Here is a 21083-nt window from a genome sequence, read left to right as displayed (position 1 = left end):
AAACTTTGTAAAAAATTTAAATTAAAATCAAATTTTGTGGAAAATTGTATAATAAATCATTTATCTGTACCGAGGCTCAAGCTTTTAGTTCAGGTATGTTTCGATCGCGAAGAAAAGCAGGAGATCTATTTCTTAATCAACGAACGTTAGAGAAGTCGTAACTACGAGATGTCTGGTAAAAGGCGAGTCGAACGCGAATCGCTAGTTACGGGGAGCAAAGATCGATGATCGAGCGTTTGATACAACGAGATGATTTCATGGGTGTTCGACGTTTATCGAAGGAGAAGCGCGATCGTTGATTTGTTCGGTTGGAAAACTTTTGCTCCTCGTAGATTTAGCGAGTCCCATCATTGTTAGACTTAGGCAACATCTACCTGATGACGAAGCAATATATTGATGCGATCTATCTACGATTTATTAAGATGACAGTGATGAGGGTGAGAAATAAGCATGCTGATACGAAGGACGAGAAATAAAAGGGGTACGGTGAAGTTTCAGCGGAAAGAAAGGATTCGTGGAAGTGAAAGAAATAGATCGGGAGTAAACTGATGTTAGGTGTAGTCCACTGTATTGTACTATGCGTCTCCTAGCTAAATTTTTATGTTTTCTAATTCGTTGTGAACGAATGTTTTTTGGTATAAATATATAAATAAATGAATCTATATATATATATATATTTAAATTATAGGGTATATTAATTGTAAGTGGTAAGCCAATCAACGAGTTGCGTGGCGGCCGACACATTGTCTCGCGCCGCGTATCGACGAAACTTTCGATGACCTTTTGAACGTTGGCGCGTAATCGATCAGACAATCGAGGTCTACGTAACCAGGAGAATGCATTCTTGAACTTCTGACAGCGGTACTTCGATCATCGACCCGTAAAAAGAACCTTCGAATAGAGTTACTTTAGAAAAGAAAGTCGAACTTCAACCATTTGAAACACTTCTTTCATGGTTTTTTATTAATAGATCGTTGCCTGTTATCGTATCATTAACTTTCCAATGGACTAATTTTATTTTAATATTTAGATAGGAAGAAAGAAAAAATTTTATTAATATTTTGCGTACTTCTCCTTTTGAGATTAAACAAAGTCTTCTTTCTTTTTCTTTTGGTTCGATTCAATATTGCTTAATAATATTATTATATGTGCAAATTAATTTTGTGCTTCTTTTCTTTTGGAATTGAAGATTTATTTTTGAAAAATTATAGTAACTTTTATTATTGAATTTATCGTCATCGTTTTCATATTTTCGCGCCATTTGAAATTTAGAAAGGCGCGGGGAAATATTTAAATTTAAAATAGGAAATAATAGTGTATGCTAAAAATACCAAATTGATTTGTGCATATAATAATTTGCTATAAGTTAAACGTATTCATTTATCAGTTTCATTCGTACACAAATTAACAGATCGAGCAAACATTTAGAAAGAAACAGATCATCAAAATTACTTGTAAGACGAAAATCTTTTTGCGATCGATCATCGAGTTCTACGTCGAAGAATATTAGCCACGTAACAAATTTCATGATATACATGTAAGATATATAACTGGTTGCCGTTTCGAGGACGTCATCCTGAAAGCCATCCAATCGCGATTCAAAAGGGATCGATCCGCGCGCAAAAAAGAAAGAAGAATAAAAAAAAAAAGGAAAAAACGAAATGGTCAATCCACTTCTGCCGTCGATTTGTTTAAAACACGTAACTGTCCTTCCGTAAAGGAGCTCACTGCCGCCACGAGAAGAAAGGAAGCAGAGGAAATGATAGTAAGGAAACGTGGAAATGATCGACTTATTGTATGTAGGCGCGCGTACATTCGTATACATATACACGTCCGTCTCGGGTATCTGTATACGTCGATACACCGTGTTAATTACGTATTCGACGAATTGCCATACACAAGTACCTCATGATACAAAACACATGTACAAATGTTCATACGTTTTCAGAATATTAGCTAATTAATAAATAATTAATATCCAGATATTAGGACATTCACATGGATCTTCCCGTCCCGTATCATTCTCCTGTTAGATTCGAAAGAAAATTTCAACTCGTCGCTTCTTAGTATTTAGGTAAGTTTTATAGAAAATTTAGAATTTTTTTAAATTGTTAAATTATTTATGTATCTAATCAGTATTTTTTTATTCTTTAACTCCAATTCAAAATAGATACCTAATTAAGAGTTAATTGTAGTATATCAATATTTATTTTTGAGACGATAAAAGAATAGGAAACTTACTTTATTCTAAGGAAACATTTTTTTTTGTTAGAACTAACAGCAAAACGCGTTCTACGATTATCAGGAAAATGATTCTTCAGACGTCAATAATTGAAGGTAAGTAATTTACCACAATGACACAGAAAATAGCTTTTTCAAGCATTCCAATATTTGCATACGAAGAGTCCTATAAATAAAAATAATAAACCGTATGAAATGTATAGTCATTAGTGTCTTAGAATCAAAATCAATTTTCTCGAAATCGAAGTCTTATACAAAAGAAATTTTATTTTACACTTTCAACTTATTTTTCCAGGATAAATTTGTATCAGCAGTTGCAAGATAAAAATCCTACACGATTTCTTCGCTTCCGATCGATTCTGTTGCGTAGCATTTTAAACTCGTTTTCCAAATGCGCGTTAACTTCGATGAAAAAGAGAAAAAAAAGTAAGGAAAAGAAGCAGTAAGTTAACCCCTTGTTGTTTGCCGCCTCTCTTCTCGCATCCTGTGATAAATAGCAAGATTACGAGTCTACGTGTCGGCCAATGAACGATGCCCTCGGCCCGCGGACCATATGTTCCTTCAAGGCTGTGAGACCCTTCGGTTGAACTTGGCCCGCGTTTAACACCGCTCTGCTCCGAGACTTTTAACAATTCCTGGTGATTATCCGATGAAATATATAAAAGGTATTTTTCACGCGAAACCAGATTAAAAGGGAGAAAGGCGAACGATTGCCGTTCATATTTCAGTATCGCTAAAAGGATCCAAGGGAATCCTCGCATACATTTGTGTTTATTAACTCCGCCAGAAGCGGCTGCAAAAGTTTTACGAGCAGGGAAGAAACAACGAACGATTATGAAAAGAATACGGATACTATTGTGCCTGAGAGTAATTTTATTGCTAAGTTTCACGCTGCCAGCGATCTTGCCTCCCCTTTTACGCGGGAAATACGCGGGAGTTATTTTTAAATTACGGAGAAAACCCCGTGCTTTTGATCTACGATACAGTCTTCTTTACTTGGGGTAATGCTGAGATACGATTGCCTGGGTAATGGAATTTTTTTATAATAGAATGAATGTGTTTTATTATTATTTTTTTCTTTATGAAATTCTAGATAGAAGATGAAATGATTTATGGAGCGATAAATATTTTTCGTGTCGAATTTAGTACATAAATCAATATCTGAGGTATTTCGTTTGATGTCTATTGAATAGGGATGGGAAAAAGAATGTACACTTCAGAGTACTGTTGGTATCGATGGACAGAAGCTTCTCTATTATTCTTCCAATTATTTGTAATCAGACCAAGGACATGATATAATAATAAGTCGAGGGATCCTTGATTCAACCTCTGTTATAGGAGTATCATTAGAAAAGTTCGGCAAGGTCCTTTGTGTAGAAACTTTCTTTGTATACAACCTACCTCAATCTTGTTTGGGCTTTTAATAGCAGTAGACTTCTACCTAATGGAATGGTTCTTTAACTTTGACGATTCACTCTGGGTGGTTATTCCAATATATGTTTGTATAATTTTAACTGTAATTTAATTTATGCTATAAACGTATAGATGTCCATAGTCTAATAATAAGTTTTACTGGAATTATAAGAATATGAAAAATTGAAGCTTGAAAAATAAATAGGAAAATAAATAGAAATTTTCAATTAACTTGCTCCTAGCGATAGAAAAGTCAGATAACTCCAGTCAACGTTCCATTCACGGGTCAGCTAAACCCTCGTAGTTTCGGGGGTTGATTTTGTACGGCGATGCGCACCCGACAGATTTTTCCCACAGCGAAGACAGCTGTCGTAATGAGTTGCATCCTCACGTCTCTCTTCTTTTCCATTTCTCCCGTTTTTATCTATTCGCTTAGCTTCTTTCACGTAACCAGATTTTTTCCGAAAGACGATGCACGTTCTACGTGACAATGCAGCTTCCCTCTTGCTTTATCGTGCCACCATCCTCGGGGGAGAGAAAACGGACGACGAAATTTGAGAAACGAGCCCATAGGAGGGTATAAATCGTCCCGATAACGCAGATAACAGACGACTCGATCGGAATTCGCGATTCGAACGGATGTTCATGAAATCGGGGTCGACTGTGATCGGTCTATTCTTTTTCTTATTTCTGAAACTGCTTGATTTTCTTTTATTCGAGAAATAATAAGTAACTTTAAATAACTAGCTTTGAAGAATCAGTATTTTAAATCAATGTAATTCTGACAACTTCAAATCAGCTGCCATGTCAAAAATTAAATAAAGTATACTCGCATGATCCAACGAAACACCTTCTCCAAACGTTAAACATTAAATCACAAAATCAACACGAAATATTGTCAATAAACTCGTTCGCTATCATATTCAAACACCGCATGATCTCGAAGCCACGTTACGTTCTACCCCATACCGCGAATTCAAGATTAAAAGAAAGGCAATCGTATCAGCATGTTACACGAGGAATTCTCCGTTCAACGACGAAAAATATTCCCCCCTTGAATCAGCTACGAGTATACGCGACAGGAAGCGGGGAGGCAAATTTTTCCATTCGGAAGCGAAATTCGAAAATTTCGTTGGTTTATCTGTCGCGGGCAAGGTCGAGGTACACTTTCGCCGCGAGAAAAGTAATTGAACCGGTGTTCTTATCGGCACCGTATCATCGTCATTACTTAATTTTATCTGACCGTGAGGCGGTACCAAGCTGATCGCTCGTAAATCATCGATTCTCGTGATTCGTCATCGTGCCTGTTCGAAACGGATCCCTGTACAACGGATGCACATGTCGCTCGATTTTCCGCGCGTTTCAAGCCTTCACCTCGAACAGATGGTTAGAAAGGATTTCATCGGACGTTAAATGGCCGCTTGCATAACGCTTACATTGTACAAATAATACGACGATTATCGTTCGATTGTTCGTCGAGAGGAGGTCGGTGAAAGTGATGGAGAAAGTTGAGGATAAGTGGCCGGCGCCGTTTGTAATCCTTCGCCAAGCACTTTTGATTCTTTGTCTCATGGCGAGGGAGATGTTTGTCGGTGATCCTTGGATCTTCTGAGGACCCCTAGCTCGACAAGGTCGTTCAGCAGAAGAGTCGCCGTTTTAGGACACGTTCTTGACACCTACGTGGTGTTAAATTGACCTTATGGAAGAGTATCTCCAAGAGCCTGTAATTAGTCTTCGTTTGTACACTTGTGGTGAAATTAATGATGGTAATATAAAATTAAATGTACCAAATATTTTTCTAATATTATTGGAAATTGTGAATTATTATAATATTGAGAGTTTTGAGAAATCTAGTAGATTTGTTAAGAGTTTAATTATTTCACAAAGTTAAGATCAGAAATGAAACTTTAATACTAATTAAACATATTGATATTGGACTCTTGAAATTATACACAATAAAAACAGATTCATTTTCAATAGCTTCGGCATTAACTTATCAAATTCATTTTTATACTAAATGAAATTTTTTGAAAACTTTTGATCACCCAGAAGCAACGATGCTGCCGGTGCATCCACGGGCCTAGATTCGAAGAGCGATGGCACCGTGGCCGCGGCTCGTGAGCAAACAAAGTCTTGTTGGCGACGTCGGCGTCTGTGCACATAGACGCCGAATGCGAAGGGCCCCGCAGTGACTCGGTAGCATCTGCCGGCGTTTCGTTGCCGTAGTTTGCGCTTCCCAGGCTCCACGGGATGCACCTGGTCCTCCATGGTGCCGGTGCATTTGCCTTCACTCCGCCTCTCCGCCTCGTCTCTGCTCCAGCAACTTTAGCCAAGAGAGACATGCTCTCGTGAACCTGAATAGCGTGATGGTACGGCCCTGCCTCGGCTCAATGCCGGCGTAGCTCGTTGTACAGGCCCTGCCCATCGTTCCCGAGATTTATCTGCTCTCGTGAACCATCTCTGAATGCTACGAATGGTTGAGACTGTGCTGGAGGGGGATGCTTTTCGCATTTGCGAGTCAGAAAATGATTCCTCAATGGTTCTTCGGATTTTCTGATGGAGATTCTGGTAATCGATTGAATTTACACGGTACCGGATGTGACTTCGTTTTGTGGAGGAATGACCTCTGGATCTTTTGATAATTTGATTTAAAAACGAGTGGAGATATGATTTTCTCTAATTTAATGATTATAGGGATAGCAACTTTGGATTACTATTTTTATTTTTTTTTTATTTTTGAGAAAGTGATAGAATTCTCTGGTAATAGATAATAATTATTAGTTATTCATTTGGCAATTTATAAATTGGAATTGTAACTCAGAGGTAATTTTGCAATTGAATATTTGAATATACTTTTAAGAAAAAAAGGTAGAGATATGGAAGATACACGGATGGGCAACACGTGGTCGAGAAACGGCAGTGTCGCTGGTGCTTTTAAGTTCCGTCTTAAATGAGTGTTTTTTGGCTAGCAGCGGAAGTCGACAAAGTGCGCGATGCCGGCAGAAAACTTTCGTGATGACGTACTTCGTACATGAACTTAACTTTCAACCTCATCGAATCTTAATCTACTGTTTTCATTCTAAAATAAATTAATAATTTTTATCGATTGACTTGTTAAAAACACAACTCTGCGTGCTCCATTTAAACCAGATCAGGGTACCTATATGCCGCATGAATATTTCATTATAAATCAACGAGTACGAATACTGAATCATTATCATAATGTGTTATGTATCTTATGGTAATCTTATTATTCTGAATACTTTGAGATACGCTATAGTTGCTCTTACTCCAAGTACACCTGCATTCAGATGCCATAAAATCCTCTAGCTTTCCTACAATGTTGCTCGAAAGACAACGTAAGAAAATGATAAGATATCAGGTGAAATTACATGTTACTTATACGAAAGTAAAAAGTCAAGGTAAGCAAGTAGAATATCATTTTTAATGAATTCGTTTTGAAAGATTTAATCAGCTTGCAACTTGCCGCACGCGTATTAAATATAATTTACGATGACAATAGAATGTCAATGAGCCAGGTTCCAATTAAGTTTCCAATCATCTGAATACTCAAGAAGAGAATCTTGTACAAACGACAAGAAAAATATAATAAACGATAAGTTATAAAGCAGCTACTTGGTTCGATCAATATTGAAACTGGTTTTGCATAATGTTGCACCGAAGAAATATATCATTTAAATGGGTACTTTAATAAAAGCTATCAATTTTTGCCCGATTAAACGATTAATTAATTTCTGTATTAATTAAATTATTCGATTATATTAAATTTGAATCATCGATCATTGGTGGCTATCGTGACACGGTGTTCAAGGTATTAATTATTAAAATGACCATCATCCATAGCGTCAAATTGATCAAACATTTATTGAAAGAGTTTGAATATTTGGAACGTAGAAGAAGAGCAGGGATTTACACGTATTTCGGGGTTAATAATCCCAGTCTCGATAATAACGATCCCAAGCTGGGGTTCTCGTGCGGAACGGGAAAAATGTAGCCACCCCCTCGAATCCTCGAGCCGGGACGACGATGTGGCATTAGTAAAAACGCGATATTGTCTGACTCAACAGGTTGCAGCCACCCTGAAACCCTCTGCCCACCCCCTCGCCTCAACACTTGCAGTCCTATGCCACCCCACACGCCACCTCCACTCGGCGCTGTATTAAATAAATCTGACGATGGGGTGATTTCTCTCCCTTGTGCTGGATTCGTAGGGTAACAGAGTGACGCGTATAACTTTGTCGGAGATCTAATCAATCTCCGTCAACGTTTAATGACACTGCATTCTTTTACTGTAATGTTTAATATTTGTCACGAGTCGATGAGATTGTAGATAAAAGTTCTCGTAACAGATTTGTGCAAATATTGTGATGTATGATTGTTAAACAAGACTTTCGTTTTACGAATTTTTTGCATTTGCCTGTCAGAAAATTAAACGAATTTTTATTTCTTTTTCATTTTCGTTTTAATATTAAATTGATGCATAATTTTATTCAAATAATTTCCATATTATTTTGGATTTCTTTTTAAATAATTAACTACAGATATTATTAAAATTTAATTTGAACATATTAAATGCAGAAAGAGAAAAGAAATTTCTCTTTTGCAAAGATTAGTAAAGATAAATCTCGTTTGAAGTCGACACGAATTTCGCTGACGATTCCTTTACGTCATCGTGTCTTCTCCAGCAAGGTTGAACCTCCCTCAAACAATACTTTTTTTTTTCTATCGTCAGTACCACGCAAACATGACATCGTCGTTACGAAAGCGGCGTGCCATGTGTAATCCACAAGACTTGACGAGAACGAAAATCCCAATCAGCTGCTCGCCAGATCCTCGAGCAAACAAGGGATACCTTCGACAATGGAATTGTGTGTTGCTCGTTCGTGTGCACGTTGTACATCATAATGCGGCACACGTGTGTTTCTGCTCGTATGGTACACATGCTATTTTACTTCTTTCCCAGAATCTTTCGCCTTTCGCGAATGATTTCTTCTTTTTTTTTTTACTCTGATTCATTTCTTTCTGTGATATCGCATATTGTAATTGGTGAACAATTTTTTAGCTGCATCATACAGCCATAAATTGTTATACTTGTCAATGAAACATAAAGAACCTTTTAAACTTTGGGTTACGTATTCATTTCACTTATCTTAATTATGCACATTTGCATTCAGCTGCATGTTGAAGGTAATTGTTGATTTCGAAAGTGCAAATATCGTAATTGGTAAAAGTACTTCGCCGTATGTAGAAGCGATTGTATACACATTTCTGCAGTGCAACAACTTATTTTAAGAAAAGCTGAACGATTCATTTGCATAAATTTATTTGTACAATCCTTTTTGTAACTTTATGTCTTTGGTTTCCAATTGTTGCAGTAACGGTTCTTACCAGCTGTTCAAACTGATGAAGGCATATTTGTGCGAGAGAAATGAATTTAACGACTTTTTTTGGGAGGTATTCGATTTTTCACAATTCTCCAGATGGTAAATCTCTCTTCGCGAAATCAGTACAATTTATTTGTGCTTCGAGGAAAATAGCGATCCTGTGAGAACCGTTTCGCTTAACCCTTTCCAGTAAAATTTAGAAGATTGCGCGTTAAAAAGGTAGTTAGTTTCACCCTTTCCCCATCGGTACAAATCGTGCGAAAAGAACCGCTCCATTTACCGCAAAAGTTGCTCTCTTTTTTACAAAATTTACCCTATCGATGTCAATCTTCGCGACCCTTGCCGATTTAATCTTGATATCGCGGACCTATAACCTCCACCGCCAAGGGTTTCAACCCTTTCCAGGCATCATCGACGAAAGCATTCGAGACCCTTTCCCTTGCAATATTTCACGTTTCTATCCACAACAAGTTACCTTTATGGCGGCTATAGTTACATATTAGGGTCACAAAAATCTCCGAATTTCCTTCAACCCCATCCCCTTAAATTTACTACACTCCTTATTAAAAAAATAGAAGAATACGATCATTAATTTTCAATTAATAACATAACAATTATGCTAGTAATATGGTAATAAATATTATTGTTAATTTGACACTTTCAAGAAATATTTTTACGATTAAATAATTCAAAAAACGAAAATTCTGAAATTTTCAGATAGCTCTTAACAAAAAGCTTATATTTCCTTCTCTATTCGCCCCTTTTTCTTTATTGCCGCATCAGCAGACAGAGAAAGAGAACGAGCATTTTTCCTCTCCTTCAGGAAATCCAACTCTTGCTTACCTCTCCCAAACTGTTCCCACGGAATCCTTTCTGGCGTTTTCACGTTAAAATACGTGTCGTGCACACACGTGTTCCGGGTGCAAGGGGTCCTGGTTTCGGCCGGTTAAAGGAATCCGTTTCGACGGGAAACCACGGAAAAAAGGCTTGCACGCATTGTGACGATAGGGGTTGGACGAGAACCGATCCATTTTTCCAGCAAATCTTGACGGACGTGGAAACGATGGATTCTTATTTGACGATACCGCGATGCCACCGTTTCCATGATTTAAAGGGGTCTTTGAAGGAACGTTTGCACGCGATGAACGTTGCTTCTTTTTCTCCCTATAATTTGAAGTATTTGAAACTGTTTATAAGGCCGTTAGAAATAGGTAGAAGATATTTACAGCTGGATTTTCAGGTAGAAACTGTACGGTTTTATGAAATTCCATTGTCATTAAGGGTGGTATAATTTATTTCTTTATTGACAAAGTAGATAATCGTAAATGTATAAAATACCGTTTTATTCATTGTTTATTCGTGTTCAGAATAAATTGAAACATGATTTTTGATTTTAATTTTATTTATTTTTCAGCAGTTACCAGAGGATGGTGGTACATAACGTAAATAATATGAGTCAATGGTGAATAATTCTATTACGATTTAATTTTTCCAGGTATTGAATATTTTTATTTTTCATCAGAATAGTGGTACATTAAATTTGTAAATTTTCAGGGTGAAAATTCGGAGACCAGGAGGTGGATATCGTCGCCAGGGAAAATTTAAGATGACAGTTGTTGCGGCATACGGTGCTCGCAACCCCCTGAAATCATCGAACCGGAAGGGGGTGTCGCCAGGGGCGGAGGCAGGACGCAAGTGCACAGGAGCACGGATCAGGTCTTCGGTATTCTTCATTCATAAACGCACTTCACGCTCCTTCCTCTTCTTCTTTTACCGATCCATGAACAGGATATCCTCTGTACCAGTGAATCGATGACCCACATCCAATGAAAAATCCCCCTTCTGTTTTTCTTGCCAGTCTCTAGAAGATCATGGGAACGAGGAAGGCGGTAATCAAAATTTTTCTCAGGTGTGTGTCCTTGTTATTTCATGTAATAGATCCTCCAATTCTTTTGTGTAATTCATATGAAACTTAACAGAAGATATTTTTTGATTAATAGATGAAAATTAATCGATGTAACAGAGCCTGGAAAATAATTTCTGTAAGTATCTATTTAAATAATCTTTGTAAGTATTTTTTATTTAAAATATTACTTAAATAATCCTTGAAAATATTTCTATTTCTTATTTGAAATATTATTTTACCCAGCATTGGGCTTAGAATATCCCATTTATAGAAATTTCAGTTACGCCAATATATATAATGTTTCGAAACAGCGAGGCATAACGACGTAAATAGAAGAATGTTGTTGACATCGTACGAATTAGCGACGGTATATTATTCGTTTCGTGATCGTACCTGGCCGATTTACGCTGATAGTAAACATAGACCGTTCGAGGGCCGCAGTTTGTATCGTGCGCGTGTGAAGAGCAGAACGCTTTGCTCCGGCGTGATACAAAGTGTCCGTTGACGTGGTTCGCACAGTGGCTGTGGTTTATCGACAACCTGTCGCTCAGCTCGCTGAAGACGACGTCGAAAGTGCAGCGGGGCCCTTTTCCCTTCTGACGAAGCTGCTGTACGTGGTAATACAGTGTGTAGTCGAAGTTTCGTTCGAGTTTGCACGTCGGATCTGATTACATCCTTCGATGGGCTTCGTACAACATCGTGTACGTGCCTCGTTCACCTGACACACAAGGTAATAGATTGCCGATAGAACTTAACGATCTTATTATGTAATGAACAACAGTTTTACGTATACAGGAGAAAGTTCGTAGAATATAGTTTACGCTCGACAACTGGGTAAATGTCGACAATGCCTCAACGAGAAATCAATTGAAAAGAGGTAAATTTTATGTATTCTTGCCCCCCGAATCCAAAACTGACGATAAAATTTGGGGGTCGCTTGTATTTTTCAAGATACTTAGGATTCGAGGGGCAAAAATACATAGAATTTTTCTCTTTTCAAATTTAATACTTTCTTATGGGATACAGTTTATTACTTTTTAATATTTTCGTGCGATTTTTCGTTTCGTTAAAAGATTCAATATTTTATTATAAAATAGAGTGGCTATTTTCGTATGTAGTATATTCATTATTTCTTTATACTTTGATGCAATTTTTAATTTTGTTAATAATTTTTAATCGAAATGTGAAATTAAGGTAAAGAAATTACGTTAAAATTTCTAAAATCTCTTCAGCTAGGAAAATTTCGTTTGATATCTCTTATGCCTCTTATAATAATATTAACATAAATCAGGATAATAATAGCGGTTGACCCATGTAAAATCGCAAGTCTAGTAAAACTTTGAACTAGTAGAACTTCGAATCCACCCTACCGGTAGATCGGAATACGATCTTCCCCCTTTGTTCGTTCGAATAATAGTTCTTCTACCAAGAAACCTTACACGATAAGTTCTGCCCTTTGAACAGTGTAGACATTGTCGGTTCGTCAGTTGCGACAAGTATCGAAGGCTCATTTACGTCGATTAATCGGCATGGTCTCGTTACACTAACTTATCCACCAGATCGGTAGACGTCGTTGGTTAGTCCAGCACGTCGGAAGTTTATCGACAAGCTGTCCCTTTCGAGACGAAGGAAGCCCTTCTTTCAATTGATCAACGCTAACGGAAGGTCCAAGGTTTATGTTAAGGAGACAAATAACCAGTGTTAGGACCGATAGTTTCGTTTCTAGTCGTAGTCAAGTAGTATTATCCCCTGGGTAATAGGCTGCTAAGATAGGAATTTAAATTTAATTTTAGGCTCTATTTTATTTTCATTCTCCAAATTTTACACTATTTAAAAATTGCTATGAATTTACTATTTTAATTGCTATGAATTTTCCTATGATTTTGTTATTTTGATTACTATGAATTTTCCTATGAATTTGTTATTTTAATTACTATGAATTTTTCTATGAATTTGCTATTTTAATTAGTATGAATTTTTCTATGAATTTTTCTAAGAATTTGCTATTCTAAGTATGAATTTTGATAATGTATAGAAGCTTCCAAATATTACTCTTTGTTTATGCAAAAAGCAATATGAAATTATAAAATATGCGACTGTCAGAATATTAATATCAATGCCAATACCCAAGATACTTCTTTCACGAGTATTTCGATAATGAAATTGTTTGAATATCATCAATATGTATCGTATCAATCCCATCGCTACAGTCGACCTCGTTCGTCCTCACCAACCTGACGGACATTCCCAAACACATAGTCAGAAACGTGTGTGACGACGTCAGCCGACCTTTTTGTCACTGTTCTCTGCGGTTCTGGTCGCGTGCCGGACTATAATCCGTCTCTTTCGCTCTTATGCTCGTTCCTCTTTTTTCCTGCACGCGGTGGACAGGTCCAACCTGCGTGCAGAGGAGGGTCAATCGAGGATTAACCTGGTTACCCCCGGGGCTGATACAGGAAATGACCGAAGGCGCAGGTGTCTTCCTGTTTTTCGTGAAAAAGCCTCGGACCGGGGCCAACCACCCTGTCGAAAGGATGATTGTTTTCTGGATAGAAATTTGAGAATAGAAAATTATATGCATTAGCATATTTTTTAGAGCTACTGGATATTAGTATAATATTTATAAGATTTTAGATTTTTGATAATTTATTTAAAAATCCTATTTACACCACATTTCTAATTAAATATAAAATATTCCATATTCTATTCCAAAAAACAGTCTTTCATTTCCTATTCTCCCAACCTCCTTATTTCCTATTAAATCCATCCACATTGTCGTCTAAATTCTCAAAGAACCCCTCGTCCATTGTTGGAAACTCCCGAACCAAAACGACAAAGGTAAACATAAATGCTTGAAACCTGCTCCCACAATTTGCGATAAAGCAGCACCCACGCTCTACTATCGTGCACTTGCATCAACTCGTAATGACAGTTGTGAATCTAGAAAAAAAATTCAAACGAGGAAATCAATCATACAACGTCGTATATACCCGACGGTTAATCCAGTATGGGGTGCTCGCAGGTGTCGTAAAATTGCGAGGAACAGTTGGACGTTACCAGGTGCAAGGACCTCGGTTTCAGAGTTTCTGTTTGATTCTCTGCGTAACAGTATCTTTGAGCATCGTCAGTTTCTAAATTACAAGCATAATTCCCGAGAGACAACGATCTTCGGGGCCATAAGGCCACCTCGTTAACCATTCTTGGTAATTGCTCATACTTGTCCTCTTTGTTTTTAACAAGAACCACCAGGGTGAACTCAATCTCACGTTCGCTCTTTTGCGCCAATTGAGTTATTAATCATTTCTGACGAGATAACCCTTGAACCAATTTTTGAAAGAAAAAAAAAAAGAATTAGGTAATTTGCAAGGTATCTCATTTGCAAATGCAAAGCGAACGAAGATCTTCGAAAATGAACAGGTGTACCATTAAACGATTTTTTTGAAGGGTCCTGTCTCTTTGTCGAATTTTCTTGGCCACCCCTTTTTTCGACCAGGGAAACACGGATTGTCAAAGCATGCCGGTTAGTGAAAACTTCCCGACGTTACTCGGCGCGACGGCATAAAGTTTACGATGGCCGGGTAAAATCGGTTTTATTAGCGTGCAGCCGGCTCCTCGGAAATTCCCGAGGCAATAAAACAATTAAAATGTTGGCTCCTTCGTTCGCCCTTCGCGCCTGGCAAAGGACCGACGGAAAACCGAGTGCAATTCAGAATTTTCCACAAGCTATCGAACATAGAGTACCGACGGGAAAAGATCATAAAAGCGCGCAAATCAATAGGTATACCTGGGCCAGGGCTACCTAACGGGACGTTCGAAGTCCGAGAACTCGCTAATTGTCCTGGTGATTTATTAAATCCTCTTCGAGGTACAGTAACGTCCGGATAAATTTGCTGAGGAAACGAAGACAAGTGCTATACCTTGCGATTTACTGGCGGTGTAAAACTCGTGTAACGCGAAATTGCTTCATTTCGTTAATAGTCTACAATTTTCGGCTCGTCTAATTGCAAGACACGTATGCTACGGCTTGAAAGTCATAGGATACCTAATCTTTCATAAAGGCCTGAAGAATATAATTGTGTTAAAATATTTCCAAAAAAAAGAGGTTTTGAAAAGTGATCCCTTTTCAAAGTACAAGTAATTTAGATAAGATACAAATAATTATGTGCCTTTCTTTCTTTTTGATTGACGATTTATTTTTAAAGAATGATGACAAGAAAATGAAAATAATATGAAATACAAAATTACATTAAAATTGTGGCTTTGTCCATGGTCCGCCATCGGAGGTTTAACAAAGATTGATCTACCTATAAAACCTTCCAGAAGGGTATGAAAATTGAGTACCTGAAATTTCATCGAATTCACAGGAAGCATAACTCAGTGGCGATAAGTCTGTCGACAGAAATAACCGGATCGTTACCAATTTCCAAGGCACAAAAGGGTAATCTTTAATCCCCGTTTCGCATGCGATTTATTTTCATCAAGAAATCGCATCGTCTCGGGCCGGGGAGGAACGTTAGGCTAACAAACGTTAATTTGTGCCCTCACGGTCGATGTATCGAATTATTGTGGCTTTCGAGAGATTTCACCCCTCCTCCTTAGCCTTGTACACTTTAGGCCAATCGTGAATCAAATCGCATTAGCCTCGCAGATGCATATTCATGGGAAACGTATGGCAGATTACACAGGTTTCGTTGCACCCCGCCTACCGTACAGAGGGGTGTTTTGCATCCCTCGAAAAGGGGTTCCCGGAGCATATTTATCGTGGCAAAACGACGTCGTAAACGTTCACGATATTGTCCCTCTACTCTCCGTTCTGTTACTTTTCGGCCCCCTTTTTTTTTCACGTGCCATGTCGTCTTACCGATTTTCACTTCCACGTCCGTTCCGTCTGTCCTTTCCGCTCGCCTTTTACCCGCGTTTCGCTCTCTTCCTCGTGGTTCGCGTTCCAACGGACGGAATTTGATCGACTTGCGAGACCCTCGAGCGTTTCTCGTGACGAGACAACAAGCTTTTTCATTTCTTCGTGGGAGAAATCGTTCTCGTTGAAGGAACGTAACGGGTCACGGGGATCCGAATGCTTGATACAAAATTTGACAGGACAGTAATCGTGCTATCGCAGGAGAAAGCGATGGGGGGGATATGTATTTAGAAGCATCACCTTAGAATGTTTTTTATTTATTATATTAGGATTACAAGTTGCCCTTTTCATAAATTTTCCAATTTTTTAATATAACTTATAATTTACATTTTGTAACATTTCTTTATCTATTAGGAACTTTGTGTAAAAGTTATTGGATTTTGATCGAGAAATGGTTTGTCGTATTCGCTGATAGTTAATGAATTTTGTTCTATTCAACAAATTATTTTCGTTATTTAATTTCTTGCAAAAATGTATACCACGTAAATGGAGCTATTTATATTATCAGGAAAAGAAATGCAAAATTGTAATAACAGCACTTACTGATATCTTTGAGTAAACTGAAATGCAAATCACTCAATATTTCAAAGCATAAAAACGGGAATTTGCACCAGTTTGTAAATAAATGACACATATGAATGCATATGAGGGTAGTTTAGAAGAACGAAACGTGTTTATAACGAGCGATATTGCTATATTGATACAGTTTCTTGCTAAGAAATTCCAAAGATGTTCCTTCCAAATTACCTTGCATCTATTAGCATATGTAAATTTATGTTAAGTATAGGTTTAAGGTGTACCTGGTATATACGAAACACTCGATGTTATTTTCGATACCTACTATTTCCGTAACAAGGAGTTGAAATTATATATAACACGCTGAAATAAATTAGTATTAAATGTAAACCAAAGCAGCATAATATTATCCATAAATTAACGACGAACAGCATTTCTTTGACAAATTTTCGAAATACCATATTACAAATTAATAGCAGTGCAAATTTTCACACGATATAACAATTTCTGTACAGTGCCGTGCATGGTAGGCTTCCCTAGGGAAAATGGCGATTTAGAAGAAAAAGCCTATAACTATAATTTGCTATGATATTTCAGAGTTACCGTACATTATACCTAATTTGTACGAGATATTTTTCTATTTAATAAGTAATAAGATTTTTGCAAGTGGTGGGGTCCTTTTGCCCTAGGAAAGTCTACCATGCTCGGTACTGTACTACACATAACTCGTTTATCTCACCAAAAGCTGTCAAAAATTTCTAAATATCTAAAAAATTTACGACAGCGATCGTTGTTCAAGTTAACCAAGACCCAGCAGCTGTCGGATCTTTTAGCAGAATCGAGCCGTAAAATTAGTCACGGTAGGAAGAAGCGTCCGCGGGTGTGCGCGTCGTCGCCAGCGGGGAAAAACTCGATTATTCCTGTTGAAGAGAAGAAAAGAAGTTCGCAGGAGAAAAGGAATCGCCGGGAAGAGATGAAGAAGAAGTAGGAGGGGATCGGATGATTATCCGAAGTTCATCGGTCCTCTTCACGAACTCGTGAGCCTTTGCTAAGCCACGCATTAGAAACATCCAGGCGGAGTTATTCAGGTCGTGCGACTCGTTTTCTCTTGGTCCGGCATGCGCCGATTTCTCCTTCGCCATCTACGCGTACGTGTGTGTATGTGTGTTTTGTCTGATCGTGAATACCACCAGAGGATTATGGGGTGCGAGTGTGACGAGAGTCGTAGGTCCTCGAGGACCATCCTCATCCTCCGCCACCTCCTCCTTCTTACGACCGTCGGTTACGCGAACATTGTGTCACCGATGGGATTATCCCTACCCCTTTTTCTCTCCCCGACGGGGAAGGGTTACATGATTCCGCATCGAACTCTCATGGTGACTCGCGCCATTCATTCAGTGGAAGGTTCTTCAAAGAGGTGCTGCAGATTGGGAGGATTCGATATGTCGAGAAATTTATTCAGCTTTGACACCTTTTGGTATTTTCAAGATAGATGAAATTTTTTTCTCGCGGTTTTGAATGAGCTTCATGAAACTGATGGAGATTGTTCATATCGTCAGCTTTCGATATTCTGTAGACTGACAGGATTTGAGGTATTGAGAAATTTATAGAGATATTTTTTGCTATTTTTAATTAGACAATGAAACCCTTTCTGGATTGTTTATAAATAATTATTAAATTAAGGAATATTTGCCTTCAATTTTAGGTATGATAGGGTTGATAGATTTTGTACTGTGGATCTCATTGAATCTTAATAGTCTATACATATTCTTTAGTACCTACTTTTTATTAGAGACTGAGATTCTTTTTTAGATTGTTTGTGATAAATAGGCAGTTGGTAGAGACATTATAATACTTCAACTAGAAATACTTAATTCACAATGTTAATCTTTACAACCCCCAATCACTGCAAGGATTATCACTTCAAACAAAATAAAATTCATACAAAAGGAACATTGAATTTCCTACAATTCATCTGTACCCTAAAACCATGAAATTAACATTTATGCACCTGTATATTCGAACGTTCCCTTTTACACCCCCCGAAAAAAGACAGAGGGTTATTAAGTTCCAGGACCATATACCAGGGTCCCTTCAATAACTCAAAGGGACGAACATAAAATTTCTATTTCAGGGACATATACGCGAAAAGCAAGGATTTCGTAAAGGGTGAAAAAATCAGGCGGTGGGTTATAGGGGAAGAGGTAAAAGAATTTTACTGGGGCCCCGCGATGAACGGTGCCTGAAATAATATTTCTGCTAAAACAATAAAGATTTCGAAGGGCCCGAACAATGGACTGGCTGTCTACCTGTGGGATTTTGGTCGAGGTTCGCGTCCAAGCGAGACACGAGCTTTCAGGGAAACGGTAATGCGATTAGTTGCGGGCGCAAAGCGCGCCGTGCAGGCACCGTTTGTTCTTCGGCATAACTGTTAATTCCCTGCGAATGTTATTTGTTCGGAGCTCCTTTCGACGGTCGCATTGTTTTACAGCCATGGTATTAATGTCATTTGCGGATTAAGGCGACCGATCGATCGGACGTTTGGGAATAAACCGCTTTCCCTTGGCTATCCGGCACCGTTAATTAGGCGTGCTGAACGTTTCTGAAGGGAATTATCGTGAAATCAGTGCGCTCCAACTGCGAGGGGATGAAAAGTTTTGCAAACGTTTTTTGCGGTGCTTTTGACAAACTCTTTTCCGATTGAAAATTATTCAAAATTATTCGAACGTGTTAAACCATTGAAGTTGCAAAAGGAAATAAAATTTCTGAGAAATGCTTCTGATTTTGTAAGTGAAAAATATTTTAAGAATTCGGTGCACGAGTCAGAGTTTCCTTGAACGCATATGGAGAACACAAGGTGGTTTAAGGCCGTCAAGGAGACGATCTAGGATAAACTAGCGAAGAGGGAAGGACCTCCTGCGGTGCATAGAACAATGGCACAGAGGTTGCCCGAACATCGAGATCTTGAAGTATTTACGATTTCGAGGTAGACTCTTGAACGCGACACGAGATTATCGATACCTTCGACTGAAGTTGAAATCGAGGAGAAATTGTTGTAACGGAGACGAAGAAAATCAAAGTCGTGGTCGAAGTAAAATATTTTTCAAAATTAATTTATAAATTTAAACTTTTAGTTTTCTACCTTATAAGATTAGTGTAATGCAAAAGTTATTCAAAATTCTTATTTCCTTTTATTATGAGTTAGCCATTGAACAGCGGAGACTGGGTCAATTAAAATCCAAATTTACAAAACACATGTATAAAAATATTAACCCAGAATTAAATATATAAATAACAGAGTTTTATATATTGGAAGAATAATTTTTAAAGAGACAATGAAAAATTTAGAAAGTAGAAGTTATATACAATATAGAATTATATTATAATTGGGGCTCTCTCCATGGTCCGCTGTCCGAGGGTTAGCCATATTGGGACACCATCGTCGTTCTATTTATTTACAATATTATGTTGATAAGGATTTGATAACTTATTATTTCCATTATATGTTAAATATAGCCCTATAAAAAGCCACCAATTAGACATAGGAAAAGGAATCATAGAATCCTCAATAATCAGAAAAATCTTAACAATACCACTTTTATCATTTTTGATGTTACAAAAAATGAAAATCTGCATAGAATTTCATAGAATTTTGTAGATTTTTTATTCAACCGAGTGCTATTGTTGCAGTAATAACGAATCGTTAAAGAAACGAACGTTCCAAGGATCGTAAGGAAAATTAAAGCGGCAAAAGGATAAGAGAAAGAAACGTTAATGTACAAAGAGTCTCTCCTGAGGATACTAATGAAGCTTGTCCTTAATGAATCCATACCGGGTCCTTGAAGATTTCAAGATAACGCTGATGGATACTCTCGCACCAGGAACTCTTCCAGAAACGGAGATTACCACCTCCGCCAGGATTTTCCGTGAACCGATGGGACTGTGTCGCTTTGAGAAAACCAGGAACAGGGAATCTCCTTGGATTCCTGACTGAACGGGACAGGGACGTACCGTGTATCCTTTTGCATACCGAAACGAGCGTCGATAGATTTACGACGGACTCTGCGTTCAGCAATTATCACTTGTCACGAATTAACCAAAGAAATTCGCGATTCCCTGGTGGAAACCACAGCCTATCCTTTTTCCTTTGCGAAACAATCTGCTTGGGTTAATTAAGTCACGAACGGTCGCATTGTTCGCAGATTTCTGAATGAGAAGCACCTTACAACTCGGGGACAATGAAATATTTTAAATGTCGGACCTGGAAACTTATGATGTCAACCGGAAATTCGTTAATTGCGTTAATTTTTTAAAGGTCCACCTTGACTATTCCACTTTATGTAGAATAATATGGTGGAAATACAAGGTTGTTAACATTAATTTTTAAACAGTCTTTTGTCATACTTTTCATATTCTCCACTGAATAATTGCAAGCTCATTTGCAAATTATTCCTTGAACCATTATTTTAATTTTACCATGATTTTGGAAGATAAATTCTCTTTTATGCAAGCATGTAGCTCGTACAAAGTCAAAGGATTATTATTCTAATGAACGTGTTCTTGGACAGAATTTCGATGAGGTTCGAGCTATGTACTTAGGTACAGATCCAATTACACGACGATACACGACGATCGACGTGAAACAATCGACGACGAAGATGAACGTCCGAGAGATAGTCTACTG

At 37.8% G+C, this 21083-nt stretch overlaps 1 long non-coding RNA gene across 2 annotated transcripts in view; it reads left to right on the top strand.

Moving 5' to 3' along the window:
* Positions 1-11375: 11375 nt before the first annotated feature.
* Positions 11376-21083, top strand: part of LOC114871463 — a 66014-nt gene continuing 56306 nt past the window's right edge. The window contains exon 1 of one of the 2 annotated variants that reach the window (XR_006830504.1): positions 11376-11695. This is a non-coding gene — a long non-coding RNA (uncharacterized LOC114871463). The remainder of the gene's footprint in view (positions 11696-21083) is intronic. The other variant, XR_003788579.2, reaches the window with a different exon arrangement.

This window comes from Osmia bicornis, chromosome 2, assembly GCF_907164935.1.
Source record: "Osmia bicornis bicornis chromosome 2, iOsmBic2.1, whole genome shotgun sequence".
In the NCBI taxonomy this organism is placed as follows: Eukaryota; Metazoa; Arthropoda; class Insecta; order Hymenoptera; family Megachilidae; genus Osmia; species Osmia bicornis.
Note: the sequence above shows the minus strand (reverse complement) of the source record. Positions and strands in the feature narration are given on the sequence as shown.